Raw genomic sequence first — 16,640 nt, 5'->3', positions numbered from 1 at the left:
AAGCCTTCTCTGCATAGCCCCACCTAGGGTTGCCAACCTCCAGGTGGTGGCTGGAGATCTCCTGCTATTACAACTGATCTCCTGCCAATAGAGATCAGTTCCCCTGGAGAAAATGGCCACTTTGGCCATTGGGCTCTATGGCTATGCAGTCTTCCTCCCCAAACCCCGCCCTCCTCAGGCTCCACCCCCAAAACCTCCCACCAGTGGTGAAGAGGACCTGGCAACCCTAGCTTCTCTCCCCCTGGAGATCTACGCCCAGTATGGCCCCCGAACTATGTTATAAATATGCAAATAGCCCTTGGCAGAAAAAAGGTTCCCCACCCCTGTCCTAAGTACTAAGAGTATAGGTTACCATATTGAGACAAGGCAGAGGGGAGAGAGAGAGAGCTGCTGATCTTGCAGTCTAGTGGAGATTCAAACACCCAAGTAGGAGATCCAGATAGCTGGGAAACTAGTAAATCTAGCAGGGAGAAAGAAGCAGCCTAATTTCAGGAAGAAAAACCTCGTCACTGGGAAGAAAAAGTGTGGGCACAAATGGAGTGGTGGTTAAAGACTGTGTCTGCTGGTCCCACCTACTCACCTAGGGTTGCCTCTTTACCACCGGTGGGAGGTTTTTTGGGTGGAGCCTGAGGAGGGCAGGGTTTGGGGAGGGACTTCAATGCCATAGAATTCAACTGCCAACGCAGCCATTTTCTCCAGGTGAACTGATCTCTATTGGCTGGAGATCAGTTGTAATAGCGGGAGATCTCCAGCCGCTATCTGGAGGTTGGCAAACCTATACTCACCAAACCCAAAAAACCCCTTCTTATGAGAACAAAAAAAGTTGAGGGACTGAAGAAACAGACAGATGACCAGATTGAAAGGAAAAATTTTGGCGGGACAGCAAAGAGCCCCTCCTCCCAAGTGACCTGCTACGGTTGTTCAGAGATTGGCCACAGGGTGTCGCAGTGTCCCTACAAACGGCGGGATGCCGGAAGAGATTCTGTACAGAGACAGAGGGGGTTTGAGAAGCGAGATAGTGGCGATGGGACCACATTTGACATTTGAATTACTCCTTTGGAGAGCAGTCTTTTGAAACACCATGTTTTCTATTAGATACGGGTGCGACTACTCATGTGACGAATCGAAAAGATATTTTTGTTGAATTAAAGAACATTTTCCCCCAGCCAGTACTTATGGGAAATAGAACAGAAGTTTTTGCAAAACAGAGAGGGAATGGAGTTTTGAACTGCCGAATGGAAAATGGGGAAGTGTGTGAATTCCTACTGAAAGATGTTCTGTATATTCCTGACTTTACAAGCAATCTGATTTCATGGAGCAAGCTTGCTGAAGCAGGGTTTGAACTACATGCTAAAGGAGATGACTGTACAGTCTCAAGATGTGGAAGGATTTTCATGTCTGCGAAGAGGAGCAATAGTTTACTGATCGTACAAGAGACTGATTTGCCTGAACTGTGTGCAGATGTTCCTAAGCAAGAAATTAATGTGACAAAATGCTGTGATAAGACAAACTGTCTCCATTTGTGGCATAGGCACCTTGGTCATGTCAATTTTCAAACAATCAAGAAAATGGCAAAAGGGAATGTAACCCAAGATTTTTATTTTTCAGACTGTGAATGTGAAAATAATTGTTCTTGCTGTTTTCTGTCCAAAGGTACAAATAAGCCTTACCCCAAATGCAGTGAGATGAAGAGTGAACAACCTTTGGATCTCATACACAGCGATATATGTGGGCCGCTACCCAAAACACTAGGAGGATTTAGGTATTTCCTGACCTTGACTGATGATTATTCATGTTATATTGTTGTGTATTTGCTCTCTGAGAAATCCCAGGTATTTGACAAGCTTAGGGAGTATGTGGCTTTTATGCAGAACAAATTTGAAAGAAAAATAAAGATCCTACGCTCAGACAGAGGAGGCGAGTACACATCTAAGGCAATGGACCAGTTCCTGAAAGATGAAGGTATACAGCACCAGATGACAGTGGTGTATAGTCCATCCCAAAATAATGTGGCAGAGAGGCTCATCAGGACTCTGGTCGAAATGGTGAGATGCATGCTTAATGACTCGGGACTTTCAAACAACCTTTGGGGTGAAGCTATCATGGCAGCCACTGGTCGAAATGGTGAGATGCATGCTTAATGACTCGGGACTTTCAAACAACCTTTGGGGTGAAGCTATCATGGCAGCCACATATACACGGAACAGACTGCCCACAAAAACCACAGGAAAGACACCTTTTGAATTGTGGCAAGGCTTCAGGCCTAGCATACGGCATCTGCGTGTTTTTGGATGCAAGGCCTATGCCCACATTCCAAAAGAGAAACACAGTAAGCTGGATAACACGACACATGAGGGCATTTTTGTTGGGTATTCAGCTAAAAGTAAAGGTTATAGGATCTTAAACTCAACCAATAACAGGATCACCGTATACCGTGCAGTCTACTTCGATGAGAGCCAAACACCTCCGGCTTCAGAGGGGGAAAGGGCCAAAGTGAACAGCGAACTCATGTATCCCAGTGATGTCTGCCCTAAAGAGGAAGAGGCTGAAGGAGCTGTGGCGAACCAACAAGAGGAAGAAGCCACTGATATCCAGCCAGAAGGGACTGACGAACCGGATATCGAACCAGCTGAGGAGTGTGCAGTGAGGAGATCAGAATGCACGAACAGGTGTACCACCACTGAGATTTTCCTACCTCACAAGAGCAGTGGATAAATTTGAGCCAACATCATGGGGCGAAGTTTCTAAACTGCCTCCGTCAGAAGGGCAGCAGTGGAAGCAAGCTGCAAGAGAGGAATTGAACTCTTTACACAAGAATGAAACATGGACTTTAGCTGAGTTGCCTTTTGACAGAAAGGCAATAGGGTGCAAGTGGGTCTTTAAAATCAAACGTGACGCCAAAGGTGAGGTCCAGCGCTACAAGGTCAGACTGGTAGCGAAGGGATATGCACAAAGATTTGGCAAAGATTATGACCAAACATTTGCGCCTGTGGCCAAACATGCCACTATTAGAACCCTCTTAGGTGTTGCTGCAAGCAAGGACATGCGAGTCGACCACATCGATGTGAAGACAGCCTTTTTGCATGGTGATCTTGAGGAAGAAATCTACATGCACCAACCCTCAGGTTTTGTTCAGAAAGGAAAAGAAGGACTGGTGTGCAAACTGCAGAAAAGCATCTATGGACTTAAACAAGCTGCCAGAGCATGGAATACAAAGCTCAATGAAATGCTGCTTCAAGCAAATTTTAGAAGGAGTGAGAATGACCAATGCCTATACACCAAATATGAGAAAGGTAAATGGATATGTTGATGATTTGATAGTGGCATATGGAGACCAAGATGACTGCAAGAGACAGGTGCATCACCTAAGCAAAGAAGTAGAAGTGACACAATTAGGACCTGTCAGCCACTACCTAGGGACACAGATTCAAAGAGAAAGTGATGGGAGCTTCCTGATTAGCCAAGAGCAGAAGATTAAAGAGCTGATATCATTCCTGAGAATGGAACAAGCAACTGCATCACTAACTCCCATGGAAATAACTCATGTCAAACAGCACGACAACACTGCAGGACTCCCGGCAAACAATGTATACCGTGAGGCGCTGGGTAAGCTTTTGTATATATGCACACTTACCAGACCAGACATTAGATCAGCTGTATCCATACTATGTAGAAAGGCTGCAGCTCCAACTAACAAAGACTGGAATGGGATAAAGAGGTTCGTCAAATATTTAATTGGCACAGTACACTACAAACTTAGACTCCCTACCAATGAGAGGCCCAAGCTGGTAGCATATATAGATACAGACTGGGGTGGGGACTTAGAGGACAGAAAGTCCACCAGTGGACACATAATTTTCTAAGGAGGTGGAGCTATAAGCTGGCTAAGCAAGAAGCAAGACATTGTAGCTACATCCAGCACAGAGGCTGAGTACGTTTCCCTTGCACAAGGCTGCTAAGAGATATTGTGGCTACGCAGACTCCTGACAGACCTAGGGATGGATGCATCTGACCCCATAGAAGTGAATGAAGATAATCAGAGCTGCATGCCCCTAGCAAGACAAGAAGACACAAACAAGCGAACCAAACACATTGACATCAAGTACCACTTGGTAAGAGAGCTACACAAGAGACAAAGTTATTGAACTGAAACACTGTCCCACAGAAGAGATGACTGCGGATATTCTTACCAAACCGCTTGCAAGAGTGAGATTTGAAGATCTCAGAAGAAAGATGAACTTGATAGAGTGAGTCAAGTTACACCGAGAGGGGGTGTTGGAAAATTATGCCCTTCTTACGGTGTCACTTGTCTCCACATTCAGGGGGCGGGGCTGACCAGAGAGTCAAATAGATAGACAGGATACAGGAGGTCCTCTCCAGTTACACCTCCCTCTCTTCCATTTCCTGTCCCCTTTGATGTTTATAGTTATATTGTCAGGGGAAAACTTCCCTTCCTTCTTCTTCCCTCTCCCCTCATCCATGCAAGCTGCTAGAGCCGAGCACTCCCGCGCTCAGACCTTCTCATCCCACAATGGAAAAGAGAAGGCAGGATATCTTTTGATATCTAGAAAGCTAGCAAGATAGATTAGGATAAAGGACCCTGTTTGTTCTTTCCTATACTCATTGTATTTCACCAATAAATGAGTTTAGTTTAATTAGAAAGGACGTCTGATGCTTCTTTTGTTTTTTCTAACTTGCACACACGCATGTGTTGCGCTGATTGCATACTTGTGCACTCTGCGAAGTATCGTAATATCAGACCATAGATATTACAACAACCACACCCACTCTTCAGATATTGGAGGTCTCTTACACATGTGGATACACCTACAGGTGCTTGAGTTGTGATTGTGTGATCCATACTATGTATTTTTCCAGGGTATAGACAGATCCCCAACATATATAGATGTATTCACTTTAAATTCTGCTCCAGCTCAAATGGTGCTGTGTGAACACTTTTTAGTGACAAGTAGGGCTGATACACAACAGTGGAAATGTGCTTTGATTACACTGGTGTTCTCCACAACATGGCTGCCTTTAGGGACCCAATAGAACTTCTGAATATTTTCCTCTTTGAGAACAGATGACAATTTCTCCTGTAGAACTAAGTGACTAAAAAAAATCTACATCCAACTCATTGTTTAGTTGATGGCTGTAACAAGAAAGAAAGAAAGAAAGAAAGAAAGAAAGAAAGAAAGAAAGAAAGAAAGAAAGAAAGAAAGAAAGAAAGAAAGAAAGAAAGAAAGAAAGAAAGAAAGAAAGAAAGAAAGAAAGAAAGAAAGAAAGAAAGAAAGAAAGAAAGAAAGAACAAGCTGACCACAAAATATCATAATCTATCAGCATTACAGTCAACAGCAACAGGCATAAGAAAAGGGTATCTTATATTTTGTTGCTGCCAGACCAGGCAAAAGCAGCCATTTAAGAATGCTATACAGTTTACATGAGAGGCTTGTGACATTGGACTGCCACAGGGAAGGGCAACTATAGAAAGGTAGCTTGGTGCACCCAAGCGGGGTGCTGGAGTGGAGAAGGGAGGAGCTGAGCCCAGCAGCTGGAGCCTCCTCCTGGTTCCCAGCTGGTGGTGGAGTCTAGGCCTCCAGGCCCCTCATACCTCAGATGTGGTGGGGAGGGGCCTGGGCTCACCCAGGCCATCCTTTTTCTGTCAGGGGGCTCCGTTTGCCTTTTCTGGCTCTCTCTCTCTCTCTGTACCAGCTCTGAGACAGGAGCAGCCCCAGCCATCTCACATACTACCTGATCCTTTTAACTGGAGCAAGTAATTGCATATCAGGAACTGTGAGGTTGGGAACACATTGCACTGTGGAAACTGGGTTCAGCTGGAGAGAGCAGGTGTTGCTCATGAGCTGATGCAAGATGGTGCAATGACTAAGCTGGATGCTGATTGGTTCCTGTAAACCTGGAATTGTATAAATGTAATGTGAAATGTACCAACAGTGCGGGGGATAGTTGGTGGAGTGTTGAGAGTGTGTAAGTTGGATTTTATGCACTGTAGATAAACAATCGCTGGCTTTTGTAGCTTGGCTGTATTCTGAATTATATGCTAAGGGCTCTTTAACTAATCTGCCAAGCTTGTCGCGACAATGCTGAGGTTTGAACCAGGGACCTTTTGCTTACAAAGTGAGCCATGGGAAAGGCACCAGCCTCTGGCTGATGTCAGGCCATGTTTCTGCGCTCTGGAGTGGCCTGTTGGACTCCTTGGGGCAGCCCTCTGCAGGGGCATCAACTGGGACAGGGCAGGGAGCCCTGCCTGCTCCCAGACAGTTTATTTCCTAATACTTTTGCCCATTATATAGTATAATTCTCATACTACTTATACTACCACAATTAAAAGTAATAACTAATAGTGAGCCAACAGTGAAGCAATTTACTATTATATTTGGACTAAGATGCTTTTGTTGGTCAGCTCATTTTTTTCTTTTTTCTGCTCAATTGTGTAAATTTTTCTGATTGGTATGATCTCTAGCTGAACAATACAATTTTGTTTTCTGTGAATTCCAGTTCTTTTTGTTGTGTAGTTATTTTATGAGAATAACATGGACACTTACTATGCACCACTGGAGCCCTAATATCCCAGCTTTCATTGTAGCATTGTGAAGTTGCCATTGTTCTCACATTAATATCCATATGGATACTGCCAAAACCATTTTTGTATTACCAACCCTGTGCTGAATTGTTACCAAAATGTTAAAAAGTCTGTTTTCCATTGTGAGCCAGATGAAATACCATGCAGTATTTCTACTATGCATGGCACCTGTCTTATGAAATACTAACAGACATCAATCTTTCAATAGATTTCAGTAAACTCTACACTATGGCACATGTGCTTAAGAGATAGATTCTCAAACTCTTCTTGTTATGGGAATATATATAATGGCACTACGTTTTGGTTTTCTAATAGCAAACTGTCTGATAGGACCTGTTAGTCTTGGCTTATCTATTAGTGATTGGACTTTGGACATATGTATTTCACACCACAAAGCCTGCCAATCAAAATCCTGGATGCTATATCTGTAGTGTAAAAAATCTCAAATAAGTCAGTTCAATAAACTTTTGTTCTGAAAAACAGAGATAATTTTGTAACACTGGAATTTCTGTTGATGGTGGTCAGCCAAGAACACTTCAGGGAAGAAGCAAATTCCTGTCGGTCGTGAGTATGGATCATACAAAGACTTCCTCTTACATGTAGAGCTTCCCAAAATAATTAAAAAATATGCTCCTCTGAATAGAAATGAGACAAAAGAAAAGAAATGGAAGTTGGAAAGATGGTATGCCGAAATAAAGCACACATTTAAGCTTTAAAGATGAAGGTGAGCATATAGATCCTGATTTCAAGTAATCTTTTATCAGTGTTAAAGAATATTTCTGATATAATGTTAATATTAAGGTTGCATTCCTAGCACAATTTACTCATCTGTTTAAATTCCCAAGGTCTTGTCCTTGGGCTAATGCTGAATTGGGGAGCCTCCAGTGGTAATTAGAGGCATAGCATCTTGGATCTGGAAGTTATGAAGAACCCTATGGGTAGTCCAAATCCTACAATATACCCAAACTCCTTACAGACCCTTGCTTAACCTTTCTTCCAAAATCTTAAGTACACAAAATGCTGTATGTTGCTAGTTTCATCAAGTCCTATGATCTCTCTACTAATCGAAATCCGCTTGACTATACCTAATAATCCTTTGCTTTTTACCCTAAGCATGTAGAAAATACATGTTGTTATACCAATACAGCCTATACTTTAGTTTGGTAACTCAGAGAGGGGGAAAAACCTGTTTGTTATCACGAGGGCTAGATTTACCAATAGAGAATTCAGGTATGTATTTAGGGCTGCAAAATCTCTAAAGGAAACATAACTTGGAAAAAAAACTCAGCCAAGGCAATCCCATTTAATATATAAATGTTTCCAATAATACAATACCAGAGAAGCCCTTCTTGACAGATAGGTAGGAAAATACTCTAAATTAAATGGTGAACAGCCTGAAAGTTTGACCCCAGGCCTATGATATTTTTGTAATGCATGCACAAACACATCTGTGACAGATATAGTATGACTTTGACAGAATGTATGAGTTTGAGGTGAATGAAGTTCTCAAGGAGTAGATTCACCAGGACTTCCAACCACTTCTGAGGGCATCAAGGATGGAACAGTCCACTTCCCTGCTCTGTCAGTTTGTCTAGCTGTCTCTTTCTTTATGTGTGCATGTGTCCCTGTTTCACTTAGTTATCAGCCATGTTTGAGGTAGTTGTATGGTTGCCGGGTCCCCCTTGGACACTGGTGGGGGATGGGTTAGGGTTGCCAGCTCCAGGTTGGGAAATTGCTAGAGATTTGGGAATGGAGTTTGTGATGGACAGGGGCCCTCAGTGGGGTACAATGCCACAGAGTATACCTCCAAAGCATCCATTTTCTCCAGGAGAACTGATCTCTGTAGTCTGGAGGTGAGCTGTAATTCCAGGGGATCCCCAGGTCCCATCTGGAGGCTGGTATCTCTACGAAGTTATAACTAAAATAAAGGTTATTGCCTGCTAAAACTGTAGTGCATCTTCCTGATTCTGGGAACTGAAGACAGGCTTTCTGAGAATTTAATTATATATTCGTCCCTGGACTCAAATATAAATGAGGATATTACATCCGAGCCTGAATATGATCACAACATTCATTAACAACTTTAACTTGTAAACTACTACAAAAACTCCCACTATTTCACTTATGCTTGGTATGTTTCAGATTCCCAGTTAAATATAGTGTGCAAGAACATACATGGCAATAGGCAAGCTACAATTTATGTGTTCCATCTATAATAGTGGAGAAAAAGGTTTAATTCAGTAGATAGTGAAGGGGGATATGCATCCATCATGTACTTGTAAGAACAGGTTTACATCATATTCTTAGGGCAGTCAGCATTTACTGTGTGTGTAAAGTGCCTTCAAGTCGCAGCCGACTTATGGTGAGTCAGCGACCCCTTTTGGGGCTTTCATGGCAAGAGACTAACAGAGGTGGTTTGCCAGTGCCTTCCTCTGCACAGCAACCCTGGTATTCCTTGGTGGTCTCCCATCCAAATACTAACCAGGACTGACCCTGCTTAGCTTCTGAGATCTGATGAGATCAGGCTAGCCTGGGCCATCCAGGTCAGGGCCAGCATTTACTATGAACCTATTAAGAATGGAATTGGATATTACAAAGAAACACAACCTATGTGCTCAGGAAAACAGTTAGCATTTCTCCATAATGTCCAAAGATGCTCTCAGTGTGGTGGGTAGGTTAGTGATTGTGCACATCTTACTCCACAACCAGAAACAGGTGCTGTGGAGCTGCTTTTCAGTAGGCTCATTAGGAAGTTGTGGCTCATATTCAGTGTCAAACTCATCACTACATTGGGAACTGGACAGGATTTCCCATCAAGCCCCACTTTTCATTAATTGGGAGTGGAGAGGTCTTCTTCTGTATCATGTTATTTGGCATGCTTGAGTTAGTTAGAACTGCTGCCATGCAGGTAAAAGGTAAAGGTCCCCTGTGCAAGCACGGGGTCATTCCTGACCCATGAGGTGATGTCACATCCTGACGTTTACTAGGCAGACTTTGTTTACGGGGTGGTTTGCCAGTGCCTTCCCCAGTCATCTTCCCTTTACCCCCAGCAAGCTGGGTACTCATTTTACCAACCTCGGAAGGATGGAAGGCTGAGTCAACCTTGAGCCGGCTACCTGAAACCTACTTCCGTCGGGATTGAACTCAGGTCATGAGCAGAGCTTGGATTGCAGTACTGCAGCTTATCACTCTGCACCCTGGGGCTCCTAGCTATGCAGGTACCTTACTATTTTTTGCATCAAGCTAAGTCTTGGGAAGGGCAGCCATGAAGGAGATAGAAAAGATTCTTAAGTGTAAGGATGTGTCACTGGCAACCAAGATCAGGTGAATTCATGCCATCGTATTCCCTATTACTATGTATGGGTGTGAGAGCTGGACAATGAAGAACGCTGATAGGAAGAAAGTAGATTCCTTTGAAATGTGGTGTTAGAGGAGAGTGTTACGGATACCCTGGACCGCCAAAAAAACAAATCAGTGGGTTTTAGATCAAATTAAGCCTGAAGTGACCCTAGAAGCTAAAATGACTAAACTAGAAGCTAAAATGACAGCCTCAGTTTAGTCATTTTCAGTCATTTTTCATGAAATGAAAATGACTAAACTGAGGCTGTCATAATTTGGACATATTATGAGAAGACAAGAGTCACTGGAAAAGACAATCATGCTAGGAAATGTTGAAGGCAGCAGGAAAAAAGGAAGACCCAACAAGAGATGGATTGACTCTATAAAGGAAGCCACGGCCCTCAATTTGCAAGATCTGAGCAAGGGTGTTAAGGATAGGACACTTTGGAGGACATTGATTCATAGGGTCGCCATGAGTCAGAAACGACTTGAAGGCACTGAACACACACACAAGGTCTAGAGTGCCAAGGAGACTGGTTTATAGGGGAGGAAGGCTAACCAGCGACCAAGTGAGATGGACCAAGCAGATGGACCTTTGGGTCTTTTCCTACTCTATGTTTTTATGAACAAACCTCTTGCAATAACAAGATACATTTTCTTAGGACTGGAATGATTTCATAAGATTTTAAAATTAATGCATTGGACTGGTGATTTCTCATCTCTGGCATTCGTTGTTTGAAAAGAAAGTGTTTGGACAGCAGCAGCCAATGCAATTGTGTTTGCTTTATACTCAGGCAATCCTTTCAACTGTGTGCCATTTCTTGTTCATGATTTGACTGTGATCAGATAGTACAAAGCTTTTTTCCAAAAGTCTTTTTCAAGTTCTTATTGAAATGCAAATCCAACTGCCATTGCATTACTAGGTAAATCACTATATATGCGTAATTTTAATTTATCATGTTTAAGTGGGTATGGATGTTAGGGTATGTAAAAGGAAATGCAAATAATACATCTTCTTTGGGTTTCTTTATAATACCTGGACCAAGAGCTTCCAGCATCTCATCTAGCATGATCCTAAGAAGTGATAGGCAAGTTCTTCCTGTAGGTTTACATCACATGTACGAGTTACTACTTGATTTTGCAGTCGTCAGACAATGAACATGAGGATACAAACCAAACCTTCATTCTGACCAAACCTTCATTTAGTGGATTGTCTCATGTTTTAATTCTGTGAGAAAGGTGGGCTATGAATAATGTAAATAAATAAATAAATGTCTGTAGAGATGTATCGTTTCCCGTACTATCCTTTCTCACTGCACCCCCTAATGTCCTGTTAGTCTATGTCTATATAATCACAGCAATAAATATTAAACACATGGCGAAGAAGAGACTGCTTATGCTTTGCATGGATTACAAATACAGGTGGGTATGACTGAGTGTGGTTGGGAGAAACCTTGTGTTGACTTAACTGATTTAGTTGGTGGAGTGAACAATAGTTTGGAGGTAGGAAAGAGGTCATCATCAGGCTGAATAAACAGAACAATTTCTCACCCAGATCACTCACAAATGGCAGCTGCTCAGCTTAAAGAGAATTGGTCCTTTGTCTATTCATGATGGAAATTGTGAAATAGCGGGTTTGGAGGTATTTTTATTCCCTATCTCTTCCCCCTCCCCCCCTTTCTTTTTTGTTCCCTGGCAAAAATGTCAGATGTCATGCTCTGAAGTGGCAAATGAAGGCAAGGCTCCACACAGGGCCTTTTTATCCATCTGAGAGGACACATAGAGTGGAACAAGTGAGTTGTCCCAGAGGCTACATTCTTGTTTTGAAAAGCTACTGAAAGAAACAACATGCAGTCCACGCCTCAGGAATCCTGAAGCAGCAGTGCCCTAATTCATTTGTAACACAATGGTTTCTTCTTACAATGGAAAAAGAAATACTTCAAGAGGCTCTATTAGGCACTGGGGTAGAACATTCATATGATATTTAGAAAAACATACAGAAGGATGGAGAAAGAGAAAGCCCCCTTGTTTGATGATGGAGTCACTTGTACTAATTTTGGAGGAGGGAAGAAGGGAAGGAGAGGAGAAGGGGTTGTATGAGCAACTAAATCTCCAGGATCTATTTCATATCACTGGGCCTTTACAGGGTTTTCAATAGACTAATGCTATAACCTGAAACACTTTTTAAGAAGCTCACAAAACTTTGCATTCCTTGGAGTTTACAATAGGATTTACAAAAGGTCTCTCTCTGCTACAACTCTTCCGAACTTTCTGTGATTTTGGTTATAAAAACCTCTGTAAAAGGACTTTACACACTATGTGCATCTGGAGAAGTGAGGCCTGACTCACAAAAGCTTACATTGGAATAAACTTTGTAGTCTTTAAAGCGTCACTGGCCTTTTGTTTTATTTTGCTGTGATAGATTAACACAGCTGCCCCTCTGACATTTAGATACTAATCTATGTCCTATTCTTCTTCCAAAGACTAGGGAGTTCAATGCAGTGTCTGTGTCGTTACTTACCTTTATTCTCACCATCACCCTGTGAGGAAGGTTAGGCTGAGAAAGAGCAACTGGCTCAAGTGAGTTTCAGGACTCAGTGACATTACAGGTCACATTAATTGCACAGCAGAAGGTTGCCAGTGTTCCAGCTACCATATAAAGATTGTCACTGGTCTGGTAAATATCTAAACTGGACTGAAACTTTGGCAGGGAGAGGGATAATGTGTTGATTTCTACATCATCTTTTCTCTAAAATATTGAATCAAGATTATGGAAAATCCTTGGCAGGCAGGCACTGCTGAACTACCATTTGTACCATATTATGCTACTTTCAACCCAGTTACTGCTTTGACACCAAAGTGTCTACTTCCAAGGCTATATCTTTGAAGATAGTGTGTGTGTGGGTGGGGGGAGAGTCTATATTCAGAAATTTATATTGGCTTGAAGGAATATTCACATGGGGTTATTACAGAGTTCAATTTCAGATCCAAGGAATCTGAAACATAAATGTTGCAGTACATTACCACGTAGCCATTTTATTTATGAAAACTCATTTCATAGCTCTTTTTACTGCAATACTAAATTCACCATAAATACTGTCATCTACTGCAACATGCAAGTAAATTACTCCAACATGTTTACACAAATCCAGGACTTCAGTCTTGTTAGACACTCATTAAAATGTCACCACGACCATTTCAGGGACCCCTGCTGACTAACAGACTGTTTGAAATGTCAGCCTGAATAATGGCTTCTTGGTGCCAGCATCTCTGCCTTGCTGTTCAGTGGTGCAGAAGGATTTGATCGGTCTAACATGGCCAGGAGATAATAAGTTGAACAAGTTCATGTTTTCCACTTCAGTGCAGTCATAATCCGGCCCTTCTTTCACCTGAACTAAAGTCTTTACAGACACTGATGATGTGACATGAAATGAGAACTCCAGCCTCAGCGTGCTTTGTTTGATTGCATTCGTCAAGATTTAGGCTTACAAATACACAAGAGCCCTCATAATCTCAAATGCAATGATCTGAAAATTCTGCATGCCCTGCAACATTTAAGCATGTCAGTGTATTCTTGGTTAATAGAGTTCCTGTTTATCTAGACTTTCTGATATTTGGGGCATTTAGAATTGCCCCTGGATAAATGAAGTTGTGAACTTGTTCAATACGTAATAGCCCCTTGCACATCTTTTGTTAAAGCTACGATCCAAGTTTGAGCTAGTTTAATACTTGGTAACCAAATACAACTTATTTTGAATGTCACATTGCAGGACTCAGAGCTATTCCCCTACTTAAATGAAAAGGTTTTATTGTTAACCCCCCCCCAAAAAAAACCAAAAAACGGTGCTTGCACAAAAATGCTTCCAGTCCAAATAAATCAGCAGCCATCTAGGATAATAAAGACTACTAGGAATACACCAAAGGGTAGGATATTTTAGAAGCTTTATTTATGACTTATTTATATAATCTACAACTGATTGAACTGTCTAGTTCAACAATTGCTTGCCAAGCCAAGCAGTGAGCTGACCAAAAAGGAGACCCTTTTCAAAGTATGTTTGTGCAAAGTGCCTTCAAGTCGCAGCCGACTTATGGCGACCCCTTTTGGGGTTTTCATGGCAAGAGACTAACAGAGGTGGTTTGCCAGTGCCTTCCTCTCCACAGCAACCCTGGTATTCCTTGGTGGTCTCCCATCTAAATACTAACCAGGGCTGACCCTGCTTAGCTTCTGTTACTTGATTCTTATTTTTTAATATCCATTCCCTGCAGAGAAGCAGAAAACCAATACATCTACTTTGTCCCTAATAATCATGACTCCCCGCAGAGAAGGGGTCTAGGAGTAACAGTTGTATCAAGGATGGGGGAGTAGAACTTAGTTGGACTGTATGAGAATGCACGTGAGCAAAAAGCTGATAGCGTTGTACTGCGTTGCTAGGAAGGGATACAGTGAACATCCACAAACGGGTCAATAAACAGATAAAGGGCGAAAATGCACGGGAGGTCTTGGCTTGGATTTGCCACTCTCTAGATGCACATTTTCCCCATCAAAATCCTCAAAACTCTGCATGGGGTCTTATTGTTGAGTTTTGAGCATTTGAATGGGGAAAAAGTGCATTCAGAAAGCGGCAAATCCAAGGCAAAACCTCCCGTGCATTTTCGCCCAGTCTGCCAAACAACAACAACAACAACAAACCTGACTCCTTGTCCATGACTGGTGAGCAGGATGCGAACCGAACTGATGGGTCGTTGAGTACCCCTAATAGCTTGTAGGGTTCAAATATGCTGAATAACCACATTTAACTATTTTTTAAAATCATGTTGTAGCACTGGAGAATCCTTGAACCAATAATATACATTCATTTACACCAGTATTGCATCTTGGACATCTCTTTGATTTAACCCCTTATGTAACCCCTTATCTCTTTGATTTAACCCCTTATGTATGAGAATGTGAGAGAGAAAAGGACCAGAAGTGTTTCGTTTTAAATAGTGTGTGGCATGTGGGATTTACATATGCTTAGAGATGTGCATCTGATCTTCCCCTTAAAGGGTAGGATGGTCATGTCATTTTATCCTCTCACTTTTCTTAATAGCACTGTTTAAGATGCTGTATGTTTATTTTTAGCTTCTAATTTTTAAGACTTCCTCATTCTGATGAGAAAAAGAGATCTGGACTATGTTAAATGCATTTGAAATAATAAATATTGTGGTATCGTGATGAATTTCTGCAGAGTATGGTTTATATACATTCAAATAGAGAAAAATGGAGCTATAAATCAGGCACCAAAGCAAGATTCAAATGGTATACAACATGTCATTACAAAATTTGTTTTTAATGCAAGTTGTATTTCTTCAAGCAATTCTCCAGCAACCAGGAATGTGTTCACTTCAATTGTTTGATTTTTAATTTTTTTACAAAAACAATTTAAGATTGTGCAGTGCAACAATGGATTAAATACAAAAATAAAAATAATGAGAACTTAATACAAACAAACAGAAAGCGACATTCAAAATCAGTAACATTTAAATTATCATATTCAATTAGTAAAGACTTTCTTTCAAATAAACATGCAAAAAGAAAGAGGTGCATTGAGAAAATGCAGGATCGCCACCACCATTATTCACATTATTTTTATGCTTCCTCTCCAGGCAATCTGTCTGAGGCAGCTTACAATATAAAGCATAAAACACGAAAAGTTATTAATGAAAACCCATGATTTAAAAACCCAGCCAGAGCATAAAAACATAGGTCACTGAGCAGCTTGAAATAACAGTTTTCAGTCTAGACATTCATTATGTTGTTGAAAGATCAGCCCCTTAATTAGAAGCCTGGGTGAGAAAAAACATTTTGTTTTGGCACCCAAAAGAGAGTAACACGGGTGCCAGACAAGCCGCTGGGGAAAGGGCATTCCACAAGCGAGGTGTCACTACTATAAAAGTCCTATCTCTGGCTGGCTGCCGCTTCACCCCAGAAAGTGGGGGCACAGAGAGAAGGGCTTGTGTGGCAGATGTTTACTGGTAGACTGGACAATGTGGGAGGAGCTGATCCTTCAAGTACCTTGGCCTCAAGCCATTTAGGGCTTTAGAGGTAAGAACCGGCACTTTGAATAGTGCCTGGGAACAAATGGGCAGCCAGTGCAGGACAGAACATCTTACAGTCCAATTAACTGTAGCCAGAATGGGGCTCCAAAGTGCACTAACTTTTTAACACTTGTCTGTAAAACAGGCTGAAGCTGAAAGAGTGTGAGGTACCCACTGTTTATCACTTTAAAATTGAATTTGATTTAAATCAAATCAATTTAAGTCACAATTTAAATCACAATTTAAATTACTAGTCAGCAAGACTTAGAGGCTTATCACACCCAGTCCAGGAAACGCGTGGAAAACACCTTAGAAGCGTTTGTCCTGGATGTGAATTCCAATTCCCCCCCCCCCGCACACCTGCCCGTTCTAACGTCTCTGAAACGTCTGCTTTCAGAGCGCACCTCCAATAAAATAGCATGCACACGAGAGGGGGTCGTGGAGGGAGCAAGACGTAACCGTGACGTTGCTTGGGTTCCCCTTACCTCCCCCCCCCCTCGGCATTTTGGATCGTCATTGCAATGGGACGATAGGACAATGGCCTCATGTTTCCCCCCGATGCCTCTAGTTCTCGCATGCACACAAACCACACACAGAACTCTCTAATCAGATTGCATTGTAA

The sequence above is a fragment of the Euleptes europaea genome, chromosome 4 (genome assembly GCF_029931775.1).
Source record: "Euleptes europaea isolate rEulEur1 chromosome 4, rEulEur1.hap1, whole genome shotgun sequence".
Lineage (NCBI taxonomy): Eukaryota > Metazoa > Chordata > Lepidosauria > Squamata > Sphaerodactylidae > Euleptes > Euleptes europaea.
The sequence above is the reverse complement of the archived record's forward strand: the minus strand, read 5'-3'. Positions refer to the sequence as shown.